Source organism: Dromiciops gliroides, chromosome 1, assembly GCF_019393635.1.
Source record: "Dromiciops gliroides isolate mDroGli1 chromosome 1, mDroGli1.pri, whole genome shotgun sequence".
Classification (NCBI taxonomy): Eukaryota; Metazoa; Chordata; class Mammalia; order Microbiotheria; family Microbiotheriidae; genus Dromiciops; species Dromiciops gliroides.
Genome location: NC_057861.1, coordinates 235,396,320 through 235,410,422, shown reverse-complemented (window position 1 = coordinate 235,410,422; position 14,103 = coordinate 235,396,320). Strand labels below are relative to the sequence as shown.

The 14,103-nt window shown below is 37.4% G+C and overlaps 1 long non-coding RNA gene across 1 annotated transcript in view; it reads right to left on the bottom strand.

The window, feature by feature from the left end:
* Positions 1-14,103, bottom strand: part of LOC122740891 — a 178,705-nt gene that overhangs the window by 87,842 nt on the left and 76,760 nt on the right. Inside the window, exon 3 of the long non-coding RNA XR_006354783.1 lies at positions 2,879-2,922. This is a non-coding gene — a long non-coding RNA (uncharacterized LOC122740891). The remainder of the gene's footprint in view (positions 1-2,878; positions 2,923-14,103) is intronic.

The window sequence follows — 14,103 nt, the reverse complement described above, 5'->3', positions numbered from 1 at the left end:
GACACAGGTAAGTTTTCCCTAAACTACATTAATACAGAATAAAACAAATTAATACACAAAACTATATAAACACTATATAATTTTTTCCACAAAAGTATTTTATTATTTTCCAGTTACAAGTAGAGATAGTTTTCTTTTTTTTCTTTCTTTCTTTTTTTTTTCTTGTGGGGCAATGGGGGTTAAGTGACTTGCCCAGGGTCACACAGCTAGTAAGTGTTAAGTGTCTGAGGCCGGATTTGAACCCAGGTACTCCTGACTCCAGGGCCGGTGCTCTATCCACTGCACCACCTAGCTGCCCCCTACAAGTAGAGATAGTTTTCAACATTTGTTTTTATAAGATTGAGGCTTCAAATTTTTCTCCCTCCCTCCCCAAGACAGCAAGCAATCTGATATAGGTTGGATATGGAAAATCATATTAAACATATTTCTGCATTAGTCATGCTGTGCAAGAAGAATCAGAGCAAAAAGGAAAAAACATCAAAAAACAAAAAACAAAAAAAAATAGAAATAGTATGGTTCAATCTGCATCTAGATACCACAGTTCTTTTTTTCTGGATTTGGAGAGCATTTTCCATCATGAATCCTTTGGAACTATCTTGGACCATTGTATTGCTGAGAAGAGTCAAGTCTATCACAGCTGATCAATACACAATGTTGTTGATATTGTGTACAATATTCTCCTGGTTCTGCTCATCTCACTCAGCATCAGTTCATGTACACACTATATAATTTCAAGGATAATGATTGACTAGTAAAACAAAATTTAAATTATCATTCCGAAGTGCCAAGTTAGCTAGCTCTAAACATTGTGATAGTTATAGCAATATGACGGGCGGTACATGAACTAAACTAAACAATTTCTGAACATGAAACTGTAATTCCAACCATGCATGAGCCAAGCCATGTAATTGGGCAACAGGATACAGAAGTCTGGAATCGCCTTTAGGCATACACTTAGGCATGACTGGGCTTCTCTACCAAGCCTACGGAGATCCAGGAAAGCCTGCCTAAAAATAAGCTAAAGAATAATCTGAAGAGAACCAGAAGCTTAATTATAGGACAATGAAAGCTTGTTTTAAGGCCAGAGAAGTCTTTTTTTAACCCCTAGGGAATGGGGGTGGGAGGAAGAGAGTAGATGGAAGAAGGGCAGACTGAGCATTGTCAGAATAACAGGAAGAACACAGTAACAACAAAAGAAAAAGCTACAATAATAGTTTTGGGAAATGCCTTACATGCTTGAAAAACCTTTAAAACAAATTTAAAATACTGTATCGGTTTTTCAATTTTGTATAAAAATTTAACATAGCAACATGGCTAACTGCACAAATGCAATGTGAAGAGTTCCTGGAACCCAGGATTGGTTATCAGTGGGGAGGGGAAGGAGCAAAACAAAGACCAGAACAGAGTAGAGACAACCAAGATGCTTTTTTTAAAAAAATGTTTTTGTTTTTCCAGAGAAAACGGCATAAATAGTTCGTGAATCCTCCTGTTTATATACTGTTCCTTCCTAAATCGATTAAATCATTGGCTTGTGGTGAATTTACACCACAGTGAAAGTCTGACAACTTCAAAATCAACTTCATGTTTGGGCTCTATTCTTTTAGGTGATAAATAGTAGGAAATCGGTGAGGGAATGTCATTTGAAGTCAACCATTAATCATGAACCAAAATGGGTAAGTACCCCATAAACTGCAATGATCCGTTTCCTATTAGCATCACACAACAGAAGGCAACTTCATTTGCATTAACAATTTTTATGACCTCTGTAAGTAAAGAGGACAAGGTTAGGAAATGGCTTATTTTTTGTGTTATAAATGTTAATTTATAACATTTTATAACAATTTATTATACCATAAAAAATTCTTTAAGAACCTAAGCTACTGATTGATTCATTGAAGAGGTAAGAACTCTCCAAAGAAAAAAGGAAAATATTCTCCTATTTGTAATTTTTCAGTGTTTCCTTAATCTTTACAAAGAATTTTCATCATGCCTATTCCAGGATTTTCTTTGAAGTAATTTATACTTCCCATCATGATTCTTGAATATACAACACACCAATATTTTTTTTCAAAATGTATTGGATATTAAAAGTTCTCTGTACTCCAAGTTTTGAAATAAGGGTAAGCCTTTTGAAATTTTATGAGTCAATAGTACATTTCCTCATTCCAAAGAAACAAAAATACATAAAGGAAATAGCTAATCTGACTTTATGGTAAATAAATATGTCAAAATAGATGTTAAAGAAATTCCCATAAAATACAGCCTATCCTAGTTTTGCAAATTTAAATGGCAATTACATTAATCAGATGTGGTCAGAAGGACCTAACTCCCATTAATTAAAAAAAAAAAAAAAAAGAGGACATCCATTGTAAATCCAGAGAGGATTCATAGGATTCAGAGTTAGAAACAAGCTTAAGATCTCATCATCTACTCCAATAAAAACCCAAGACATAGATAAATAAATTGACTTTTACCAAGTCATACATGAAGTAAGCAAGTTTTGAACCCTGTTCCTCTACTACCATGGAGAAGGAAATGGCAAACCACTCCGGTATCTTTGCCAAGAAAACTCCCAATGGGGTCACAAAGAGAGGGACATGACTGAAAAAAACGACTGAACAAAAACCTCTATGACCAACGCCCAAATCCTTTCTACTACCTATACTACACTCCAAGTAAAGAGAAGTCTAAATGGCAAAACCAAAACAAACTATTAAGGAAAATGAACATTCTATGTTATGATAATGATCCTTGACATTCCTAGTTTTAAAACAATTTTAACATATTGTTTCATTCAATCCTCAGGACAACTCTGAAAGTAATATTTTTGTTCCCATTTTATAAATGCAAAATTGAAGGCTCACAAAGAGTCACTTACCCAAGGTCATGCAGCAATGACGTAGTGGATCCTGAACACAAACGCTGCAATTAGGAAAGAAAAAATTTTTACTAAGAAATCTACAGATAAATTTACACATAACTAAGTACTTAAGACATTTTTAAAAGTACATCTTGGATCTGAGCGAGGGCATGACAAGAACAATAAAAGATAATGCTTTACTGATAGTTTTAGTTTTGTTTGATTTTCAAAAACCGCATAGCCATGATGACATTATATTATCAAGTACTACACTGTTTCTAAGAGGGGGTAGAGCAATGGGAAGTGAGGAGTGTGGAAATACAGGAAAAGTTTTTCTGGGGAAAAAAGTATGAAACAAATTTCAATATAAAATTATCCCAAACCATTCCAAGATAAATGAGAAAGCAACTAGCTATCTATCCTTAGGTTGAATCCAAATATCAACTTCAGTGAACTCCCTTCTAGAGTAGCGGTTCCCAGACTTTCTCAGGTCATGGAGCTTTTAATGTAATTTTTTCACAATCCCCATAAGCCAAAATAAATGCCTGATGGTTTTGGGTTTGCTTTGTTTTGGTGAGGCAATTGGGATTAAGTGACTTGCCCAGGGTCACACAGCTAGTAAGTGTCAAGTGTCTGAGGTCAGATTTGAACTCAGGTCCTCCTGACTCCAGGGCGGGTGCTCTACCCACTGTGCCACCTAGCTGCCCACCCCCGATAATTTTATTTATTAAGTAATTAGAGGCTAATTTTTTTTAATATCATGCAATTTGGAAATCATGGTCATAGAGTAATGGATGAAAAAAACAAACAAACAAACAAAAAACTGGCCTAAATTGTTACTAAGATGCTTCGAAGATTCCTGAGAATCTAGGCTTTAGAATGGAACACAGAGGCCAGAGTCCAACTTGTACCTAAACAAGAATTGTCATGACAATATTACCGACAAGTAGTCATCCAGTCTCTTTCTGGAAGACTCCAAAGAACAAAAAGCCAATTTCTTCCCCAGCCAGCCCATTACACTTTTGGATAGCACTAATTGGGTGTTTGGTGTTTTTTTTTGGGGGGGGGGGGTTGAGTAACTTGCCCAGGGTCACACAGCTAGTGTCAAGTGTCTGAGGCCAGATTTGAACTCAAGTCCTCCTGAATCCAGGGCCAGTGCTTTATCCACTGTGCCCCCCCCCCTTTAAAAAAAATTTTTTTTTGATAGCACTAATTGTTAAAAAGCTTTTCCTTATATCAAGCCCAAGTTTGCTATTTTGTAGCTTTCATTTGTTGATCCAATTCTAGGCTCAAGTGGAACAAGCCTAAGTTTTCTTCCAATGATGTTCTTAAAAAATTTGAAGATAGCTCTCATCTCCTCAACTTACATGTGGCATGATGTTTAGACTCTTCACCATCCTTGACGCTCTTCACTTATCATTATCCTTTCTAAAATATAGAACCCATAACTGCATGTAGTATCTCAGATGTGATCTGGGCAGGACAGAGTATATCAAAGCCACCATCTTTCCTAGTCATGTCCAGTACAGTCTTTTAATGCAGTCTAAAATCACACACACACACACAATATATATATATATATATATATATATATATATATATATATATATATAAGCACTGCTGACCCATACTGAGATTACAGTCAGATGAATGTTTTAGCCATGCTTTCTCCTTTTAATTCCTCTACCATACAACAGCCCATTGAGGACTGCTCTTATGCTCCCTAAGTTTTCTCTTTTCCAAGCCAAAACAACTCTGGTTCCTTCAACTGATTCTCATATGTCATAGTCAACCAATCTGTGGCCAAGGACCTTGAGAGTTTCAAACTGAAGGAAAAAACTTGTTCCAGTCTTGAAAACTGTAGTAGGCTTGCCAGGCTAGAACAATGGTCTGAATCAAATAAAACTGAATTTATAGAGACAAACGTAAAGTCCCATGTTGAGTTCAAACAATCAACTTCACAAGTCCAAGATAGGGCACACACGGCTAGACAGAAAAATGTTTAGGGTTTTTGATGAAGTGCAAGTTCAATATAAGGTGAGAATAACATGTGGCAGCCAAAGGCACTAAAGCAATCATGGTAACATATTTAATAGGTGCACGTTGTTCAAAATGAGAAAGGCCACTGTTTTCCTATACTATACCCCCCCAGTAAGAGAACTTCTGCACAATTCTGGGCACCAATTTTAGAACTACACAGACAAACTGAAATAGTTATAAGGAAGACAAGAGGACTGGAAACTATTCCATAGCTGTATATACAAACAAGCATTTTCTTCATAACCCTTAGAAGTAGTCCTTGTAAGTACTGTTACCCCAATTATAGACAAGGAAACTGAAACTAAGTTATGTTACATGATGTCTTTTAGGAACTAGAGATATTTAACTAGGAAAAGAAACTAAGGAGAATATGAAACCATTTTCCAAGTCCTTAAAGGATTGTGATATAGAAGAAGGATAGGACTAGTTAGTTCCATTTGGACACAGGGAACAGATATAGAAGCAATGGGTAGAGCAGCAGATTTAGGGATAATATAAGGAAAAACTTCCCCCAAATTAAAGCTGCCCCCAAATGGAATTTTGTCGGTTGCTTCATAAGGCCATAGTAGGACTTCTCTTAGATGGAAGTTTTCTGCCAGAGGCTGGATGACCAGTAGTTAGAAAACATTGTAGAAAATAAAATTTTATTCAAACGTATTGTGGACTAGAGAGCACCTGAGGTCCCTTCTAACTCTGAGGTCCTGTGTGATTGAAACTGAATTCAATTAAGAGCTCTTTGGGAAATAACTCCTTCACAAAGACACAAATTTCCAAGGAAATAACTCTCAACCTAGGAAGTTCCCTGCCTTCAACAACAACAATGCTTACTGAGTGCCTGCATTAAGTATAAGGTACTGTGAAGAATGCTGAGGACACAAAGAATAATGTACAATGCCTGCACTGAGCAAATTTATACTTTAATTGGACATAATAATTGCTAGTATTTACCTAGTGCTTTACAAACATTATTTCATTTTATGCTTACAACCATGGAAGGTTAAGTGTTATAATTACCCCTATTTTACAGTTAAGTAAACTGAGACCAACAGAGGTTAAGTAACTTGACCAGGGTTACATGGCTTGTAAGTATCTTGAGGCCAGATCTAAACTCAGATCTTCCTGATTCTAGGCCTATTGCTCTCTCCAAGGCCTGAAGGATGAAAAGATTAAAAAAAGATCAATAATAATAGCTGGTGGCATATGAAATATATCAAAAGTCTGACAAATAATGCAGGTTCTGAAAGTCAAATGAAGAAGCAATCTCACTGTGGGCTGGGCTAAACTGGGGAAATTTCTTTAAGACCAACTTAGCTTTAAAGGTCAGGCTGGGCTTCAATGAACAGAGAAGAATCGTGTGATCACAGTAATAAAATGAAGTGATAAGATTGAAACCTATCCATGAATTCTCCTTTCAGGGTCTATGCCAGTGCAACATATCAGGATTACTGTGGACATACAACAGCCAGCCTTTCATTCTCATCCTTCAACCATTCTATGTTCTTAAATTTCTTCCTGTTCTGATCTAACAGATGATGGACATGCTAGCTGGCCTTTCTTCTCTGAAAATCACTAAAATTTCTTGACAGATTATTCTATTCACTAAGAAAGAAGTGACAATGGATCCCTTCCGGGAGGAGACAAATATTTCTATCCCTTTTCTAAGTCAAGTTAATTTTGACCATCAGATATATCCATTATGATAAAAGTAGAAAATATGGCTATTATAACTATAAAAAATGCTAAGGCAGGGCAGCTAGCTGGCACAGTGGATAGAGCACTGGCCCTGGATTCAGGAGGACCTGAGTTCAAATCAGGCCTTTAACACTGTGTGACCCTGACCAAGTCACTTAACCCCGATTGCCTCACCAAAAAACCCCCCAAAAACAAACAAACAAACAAAACCCTAAGGCAACATCTTAGTCCAAGCCCTCATCTTCTCTTGGCTGGACTATTACAAAAATTTCCTATGTGGTCCCTCTAACTTCAGTCTCTTTACCTTCTTATATAACAGACTAATCTTTCTAATATCTTAAGCATTACAGGCTACTACTCAAAAGAAAAACTATCAATGGCTCTCCACTGTAGTTCAAAGCATACAACATTTATTATGTCCTTCACAATCTGGTCCCTACCTATCTCCTACTATCCCATTTCAGTCTAACTAATGCACTGTCGCCTCTTGCCTCCCAGGCTTTTGCTTATACAGTTTCCACTCTAACCATGGATAAAACCCTGTCTCCTTCCTTTAAGGCTCAGTTCAATTTCTGCTCCTTTACAAAGATTTTTCTCAATTATGGCACCTCCTTGGTGATCATTCCCCTCTGCCAATCTGCTGAAGTGGTTACTGTCCATGCCTTTTATATGGCACTAACTCTATGCTATTTCTCTCTTAATGTGTACACTCTGTATATCCAAATAGATTGTATGCTTCTCAAGAGCCTGTATTGTTCTTTCTTTATTCTCATTGCCAGGAACATAGTTATGTTTTTGGTAAAAATTTGCTCACAGTGATATTGTGATATCCTTCCTATTTCCCCCAACATCTAAAACAATAATTGGATGCGCTTCATTCATTCAATAACTATATGTTAAGCAGTTGTTACTTGAAAAGCAATGGGCTCATGCAGAAATATGTTTAATGTAATTGTACATATATAACCTATATCAGATTGTTTGCTATCTTGGGAAGGGGGAGGGAGGGAAAAAGATTTGAAACTAGAAATCTTATAAAAACAAATGTTGAAAACTATCTCTGCATGTAACTAGAAAATAATAAAATACTATATTAACTGAAAATCAGTGGGCTAGCAAAGGGCTATAAAGTTGAGCATACCCTTTGACCTAGCAATACCACTATTAGGTCTTTTTCCCAAAGAGATCATAAAAAAGGGAAAAGGACCCACATGTACAAAAATATTTATAGCTGCTCTTTTTGTGGTGGCAAGGAATTGAAATTGAGGGGTTTCCCATCAACTGGGGAATGGCTGAACAAGTTGAGGTATATGAATGGAATACTATTGTGCTGTAAGAAACGATGAACAGGCAGATTTCAGAGACACCTAGCAAGACTTGCATGAACTGATGATGAGTGAGATGAGCAGAACCAGGAGAACACTGTACACAGTATCAACAACATTATGTGTTGATCAACTGTGATAGACTTGATTCTTCTCAGTCCAAGATAGTTTCAAAGACTCATGATGGAAAATGCTCTCCAAATCCAGGAAAAAAAAAAAAGAATTGTGGAATCAAGATGCATATCAAACCATACTATTTCTATTGTTTTGTTGTTGTTTTTCTTTTTTGAGTTTTTTCCTTTTTTGCTCTGATTCTTCTCTCATAACATGACTAATACAGAAATGTTTAATGTGATTGTACATATATAACCTGTATCAGATTGCTTGCTTTCTTGGGGAGGGGTGAGGGAGGTGAGGAAGGGAGAAAAATTTGAAACTAGAAATCTTATAAAAACAAATGTTGAGGGGCAGCTAGGTGGCACAGTGGATAGAGCACCGGCCCTGGAGTCAGGAGGACCTGAGTTCAAATCTAGCCTCAGACACTTAACACTTACTAGCTGTGTGACCCTGGGCAAGTCACTTAACCCCAATTGCCTCACCAAAAAAAAAAAAAGTTGAAAACTATCTCTAAATGTAACTGGAAATAATGAAATACTTATGTGGAAAAAAGAAAAGAAAAGCAATAGGCTAGGTTCTGGGGGAGATAGGAAGATAGTTAAGCCTTGATCATTTATTGAGATGGATAAGGAAATGGCAAACCACTGCAGTATCTTTGCCAAGAAAACCAGACGGGGTCACAAAAAGTCAGATAGGACTGAGAAATGACTAAACAACAACCAACATCTACTGAGATAAATCTAACTCTTCTTTGATCCCATCTCCTTCAATCATCTCTTCCCTCTCATTTTCAATCTTCCCCATTCTTAAGATACCTTCCCTTGATCCTGCCATCCTCTCAACAAATCCTCCCACGTCTCTCCTTCCCTCTATAGCTAAACTACCAGAAAAATTCATCTCTATGTGTTGCTAGCTCTTTGTCACTTCCCACTTATTTCTCAATTCCTTGAAATCTGGCTTTTGATCTCACCACTCTAATGAAAATACTCTTTCCTGGGTTGCCAGCAATGCTTTAGTTGCTAAATATGGTGGCTTTTCCTCAGTCCTATTCTTTCTTGAGCTCTTGGTAGCATTTTATCCAGTTGACCACTCCCTCCTAAATAATCTCTCCTCTTTCAGATTTCCTGACCTTGCTCTTTCATAGACTGCCTTCTACTTGTCTGACCATTCTTTCTCTGTCTCCTCTGCTATATCATTGTCCTCTTCCCATCTCTCCTAACTTTGAGTGTATCTCCAGATAGTATCTTTCTTTAGTCTTCTTTTCTATTTTCACTCCACACCCACTCTTTTAGAGATCTTATCAGATCTAATAGGTTCAATGATCATTTCTATGCAGTTGACACCAATGTCTGTATATCTAGCCTTCATCTTTTTCCTGAACTCCACTCCCACATCAACAACTTCCTGCTAGACATCTCTAACTGGATACCCTTTGGCATCTCAAACTCAAAAAAATTCCAAACAGGACTCATTCTCTTCACTGATTAATTTTGCCCCTCCCAACTTTTCCCATTTTTGTTGAAAATTAACATCATTCCAATAACCCAGGTTTGAAAACGGAGTCATCCTTGGTTTTTTCCTCTCCTTCATCCCTCTCTCATATACAATTAGTTGCCAACTTTTGTCAGGTTTTCCTCCAAGACATCACTCACATGTCACATACTCTCCACTCAAACACCCTAGTTTAGATCCTAACTGATCTTAATACTTCGTGTCTTCCCTCTCCAATTCATCCTTCACATGGTTGCTAAAATAATCTTCTTAAAGTGCCAGTAGAAACTTGGCCTCCTTTTACTAAAGAATCTTTAATGCTTCCCCATTGCTTTTCAGGTGGCTTCTAGGTAACTCAGTTGATAGAGTGCTGGGCTTACTCAGGAAGATCTGAGTTCAAATCCTGCCTCAGATACTTACTAGCTGTGTGACCCTGGGCAAATCACTTCAGTTCTGTTTGCCTTAATCCACTGGAGAAGGAAATGGCAAACCACTCCAGTATCTTTGCCAAGAAAAACAATGTGGGGTCAGAGCCAGACACAACTGAATGACTGAATAACAACAGTTGCTCTTTCTAGGATAAAAAACAAATTCCTTTTTGTGGCACTTAAAGTCCTTCATAGTCTGGCTCCAGCCTATCTTTCTAGCCTTATTTCATATGACTTTTCTTCATGTACTCTTTGTTACAGACTAAGTCATCTACTTGCTATTCCCCAAAATTCAGCATTTCATCTCCTGCTTCCATGCTTTTGTACAGATTGTCCTGCATGGCTAAAAAGGACTCTCTCCTCACCTCTGCCTCTTAAAATCCCATTTCCTTCATTCCAGGTGAGAAAAATTATTTATTAACATATCTCAGATCTTGTTATGTTTTTTTTTAATTTGTGTAAATGTTATTATCCTCCCCCCCCCTTTCACCAATAAAATATAAATTAGTAGAAGACAGGCCCTGGGATCTTTTTTTCCTGTTTTTTCTTTGTACCTCCTGAGAAAAGAAAAATGCCTTGAACATATTAGGTCCTTAATAAATGTTTGTCCAACAGAATGGAACTAGTCTCTGACTTCAAAGAGCACATAGTAGGAAGCATTTAAGGAATTATATTGTAAGAAAGAAGCTGTAAGAGTTACTATTAACATATGTGATCATTCCAGGAGGAATTCTTCTTCAAACAGCATCCTTAGATTTCCTCTTCCTCCCAACAAGGAAATGATGGTTTTCAGAATAGGTCTATAGCTTCCAAACAGGTGGAGATATCCAAATTCCAGTGGCTAAAGGAAACCAGGGACCCCACCCAGTCACTAATGTTAGGGTAGGATGAATGGAAAAAGAAGTTGGAGCCAAAGGGCAGGACCTTTTACTTCCAAAAAGGACTCATTTAAGTTCAAATGGAGACCCTTTAAATAACAAAATCTTCATTACCATGTTGGGAAAAAAATAATTCTCTCTGTAATAAAGGTCAACAAAAATGGGTCAAGTTTGGGAATTAATGGTATGAATGCTTATGATCTTACAGGCTGACTTCTAAAACCAACCCATGCCAGAATTTAAAAGGCTTCTGGGGTCACAACTATGCAGAGAAAGAAGGGATATATATTTGTCACTATTTGTTAAGCCTAAGTTAATTAAATGCTCAATTGGTTTTTTCATAATAATTTGGCCTCTTTTTCCAAAATCCATCCTCATCAGGAAATAAAAATAAGAGGAAACAGTTCAGGGTTTGGGAAAATTTAATACCTATTATTAAATAGATGCCTTAGCACATCTGGTTGAAATATTTGTAAAATGTACCACATTTTGAAAAAAAAAATTAGGTGGACCTCTGAATAATTAGCTGTTCTCTAACTCATTTTCTAAAATCTTACCCCCGGGGGGGGGGGTAAAAAGCACTGGCCCTGGATTCAGGAGTACCTGAGTTCAAATCTGGCCTCAGACACTTGACACTTACTAGCTGTGTGACCCTGGGCAAGTCACTTAACCCCCACTGCCCCATAAAAACAAACAAACAAAATCTTACCCCCAAGAAAAATTTTCCTTTCTTTAAAAAAAATTATTGTTAAATTTCTCACATAGAATTATCATAGCATACAGCCATACTAATGTAATTTATCTAAATGTAAATATCTAATGTATCTGTTTAAGGATATGCCCATAATAATACTGTAATCTTATGATGCCAGAAGGCAAGATACAGTTTAACAATATCTAGCAGAAAACTGTTTACAGAGAAATAACTACTACATGTTTCAGATGAAGCAGTAGGATGATGCAGTGGAATGTGTGGGTAAAGTTGTAGTGAAAGAGATGATTTCAAATCCCAGTTTTGCCATTTGGCCATACTGCCTTAGCTTGATTGTTTAACCCTTTCTGGCCTCAGTTTTCTGATCCTCAAAATGAGAGCACTAAATGAACTCTAAGGACCCTTCCAACAGAGGACCTAGATTCAAATCCTGCTTCTGATGTTTACTACCTATATGACTCTAGGTAAATCCCATAACCTCCCTACACCTCAGTTTCCTTGTCTGTAAAATGAAGGTGGTTGAACTAGATGGCTTCTGAGCCCACTTCTGGATCTAGATCTACAATTCTATAATTTTTGGGAAGTGGGGCAATGAGTATTAAGTGACTTGCCCAGGGTCACACAGCTAATAAGTGTCAAGTGTCTGAGGCCAGATTTGAAATCAGGTCCTCCTGAATCTAGAGCCAGTGCTTTATTCACTTTGTCACCTAGCTGCCCCCCAATTCTATGATTTCTAAACCAAAAAAGAAAGTTAACATTATTTTCCATAAGCATTTCAATGCACAACAAACCAAGCTTAGTGGTGCATAGTAGGTGCTTAATAAATGCTGGTTTGAGGGGCAGCTAGATGGCGCGAGGACCTGAGTTCAAATCCGGCTTCCGACACTTAACATTTACTAGCTGTGTGACCCTGGGCAAGTCACTTAACCCCAATTGCCTCACCAAAAAAAAAAAAAAAGATAATAAATGCTGGTTTGATTGGTCTTAGTGAAAGTGTTTTGGAAGCTTTAATTATTACTGCAAAGTAATGAGGATAAAGTGAGACTTCCACAACCCTCAAATTTCTACCATAAGAATTCTTAGGATAACTAAAAAAGATTATTGAGAGGAAAAAATGAAATCAGAAGGAAGTTCAGAAGGGGCCACAGACAAGAAGGGTAATTTTGTAATTATCAGGTTAAATTTACCATTTACTTTATTGGGGTTTTTTGGTGAGGCAATTGGAGTTAAGTGACTTGCCCAGGGTCACACAGCTAGTAAGTGTCAAGTGTCTGAGGCTGGATTTGAACTCAGGTCCTCCTGACGCCAGGGCCGAGGCTCTATCCACTGCGCCACCTAGCTGCCCCTACCATTTACTTTAAAAAGACCATGTTACAGAATTTAATAGGTGAATATAAAACAATATGGCAATATAAACTAGGAACAAAATATGTCAAACTGAATTTGAAACCCAGCCTCTAATTACTATCTTTATTCTTCATTCACTCCATCACACTAAGTAGCAGAAAGACTAAAGGAAAAAAGTGCTGCTTTCATGTAGATGAAAATACAGAGATATATGTGTTTACACTTTCCTTTTGGATTAGTAAAGGAATTCCACTCACTTTTAAACTTATAAAGACATCCCAAAAGGCTCTTCTTTCAGCTGTTTTAGGCATGCAGTCAGATTATACAAGAAGACAATTATTCCAACTAGCATAAAGTTATAAATACTATTTTTTTTAAGAAATTAAAAAAATTAAATGGAAGATCCCACTTTACCAGTTTTCACTATATCCCCTGGCTCCCAAATCTTAGAGTCTCAGACTTATAAGAGATTCCCTCCCTTCTCCCCACCAAAAAATAAGCCAGTTCATGGGGGCAGCTAGGTGCGACAGTGGATGAAGCACTGGCCCTGGATTCAGGAGGACCTGAGTTCAAATTTGAACTCACACACTTGACACTTACTAGCTGTGTGACCTTGGGCAAGTCACCTAACCCTCAATGCCCTACACCACCCCCCAATCTAGTTCAACCTATTCCTGAACATTAATTCTCTTTACAACATCCTTTAAAAGCAGTCATCCAACCTGCTTGAAAACTAGGTGGAGGAACCCACTGCCTTCTGAGGCAATCTATTCCATTTTTGTACAGCTCTGTTAGAAAATTTTTCTTTACATCAAATCTAAATTCACTTCTATCAATTTCTACTTATTGCTCCTACTTCTGCCCTTTAGGGTCAAACGAACAAGCCTCAAACAAGCTGTCTTCCACAGCTATCATGGCTCTCTTCTCCATGTAAAATATCCCCAGTTCCTTTAGCAAGTTCTGATGTGGCAGGACTCTTCAGGCTCTTCACCATCCTAGCTGCCCTTCTGTAGATATTCTTTTTTTTAATTGAAAAAGATCCTCTTTCCTTTTTTTATATCCTTGTCGTGTCTTATTGCCTCACCGTCCTTCACCAAAAGAGCACTCAAGGGGGAAAAAAATCTACAGATTGGCCATGTTTGAAAGTCTATGCCTGATTCCACCATCGTCCACCATGTCTTTGCTGAGAACTGAAAGAAATGTACCACGGGAC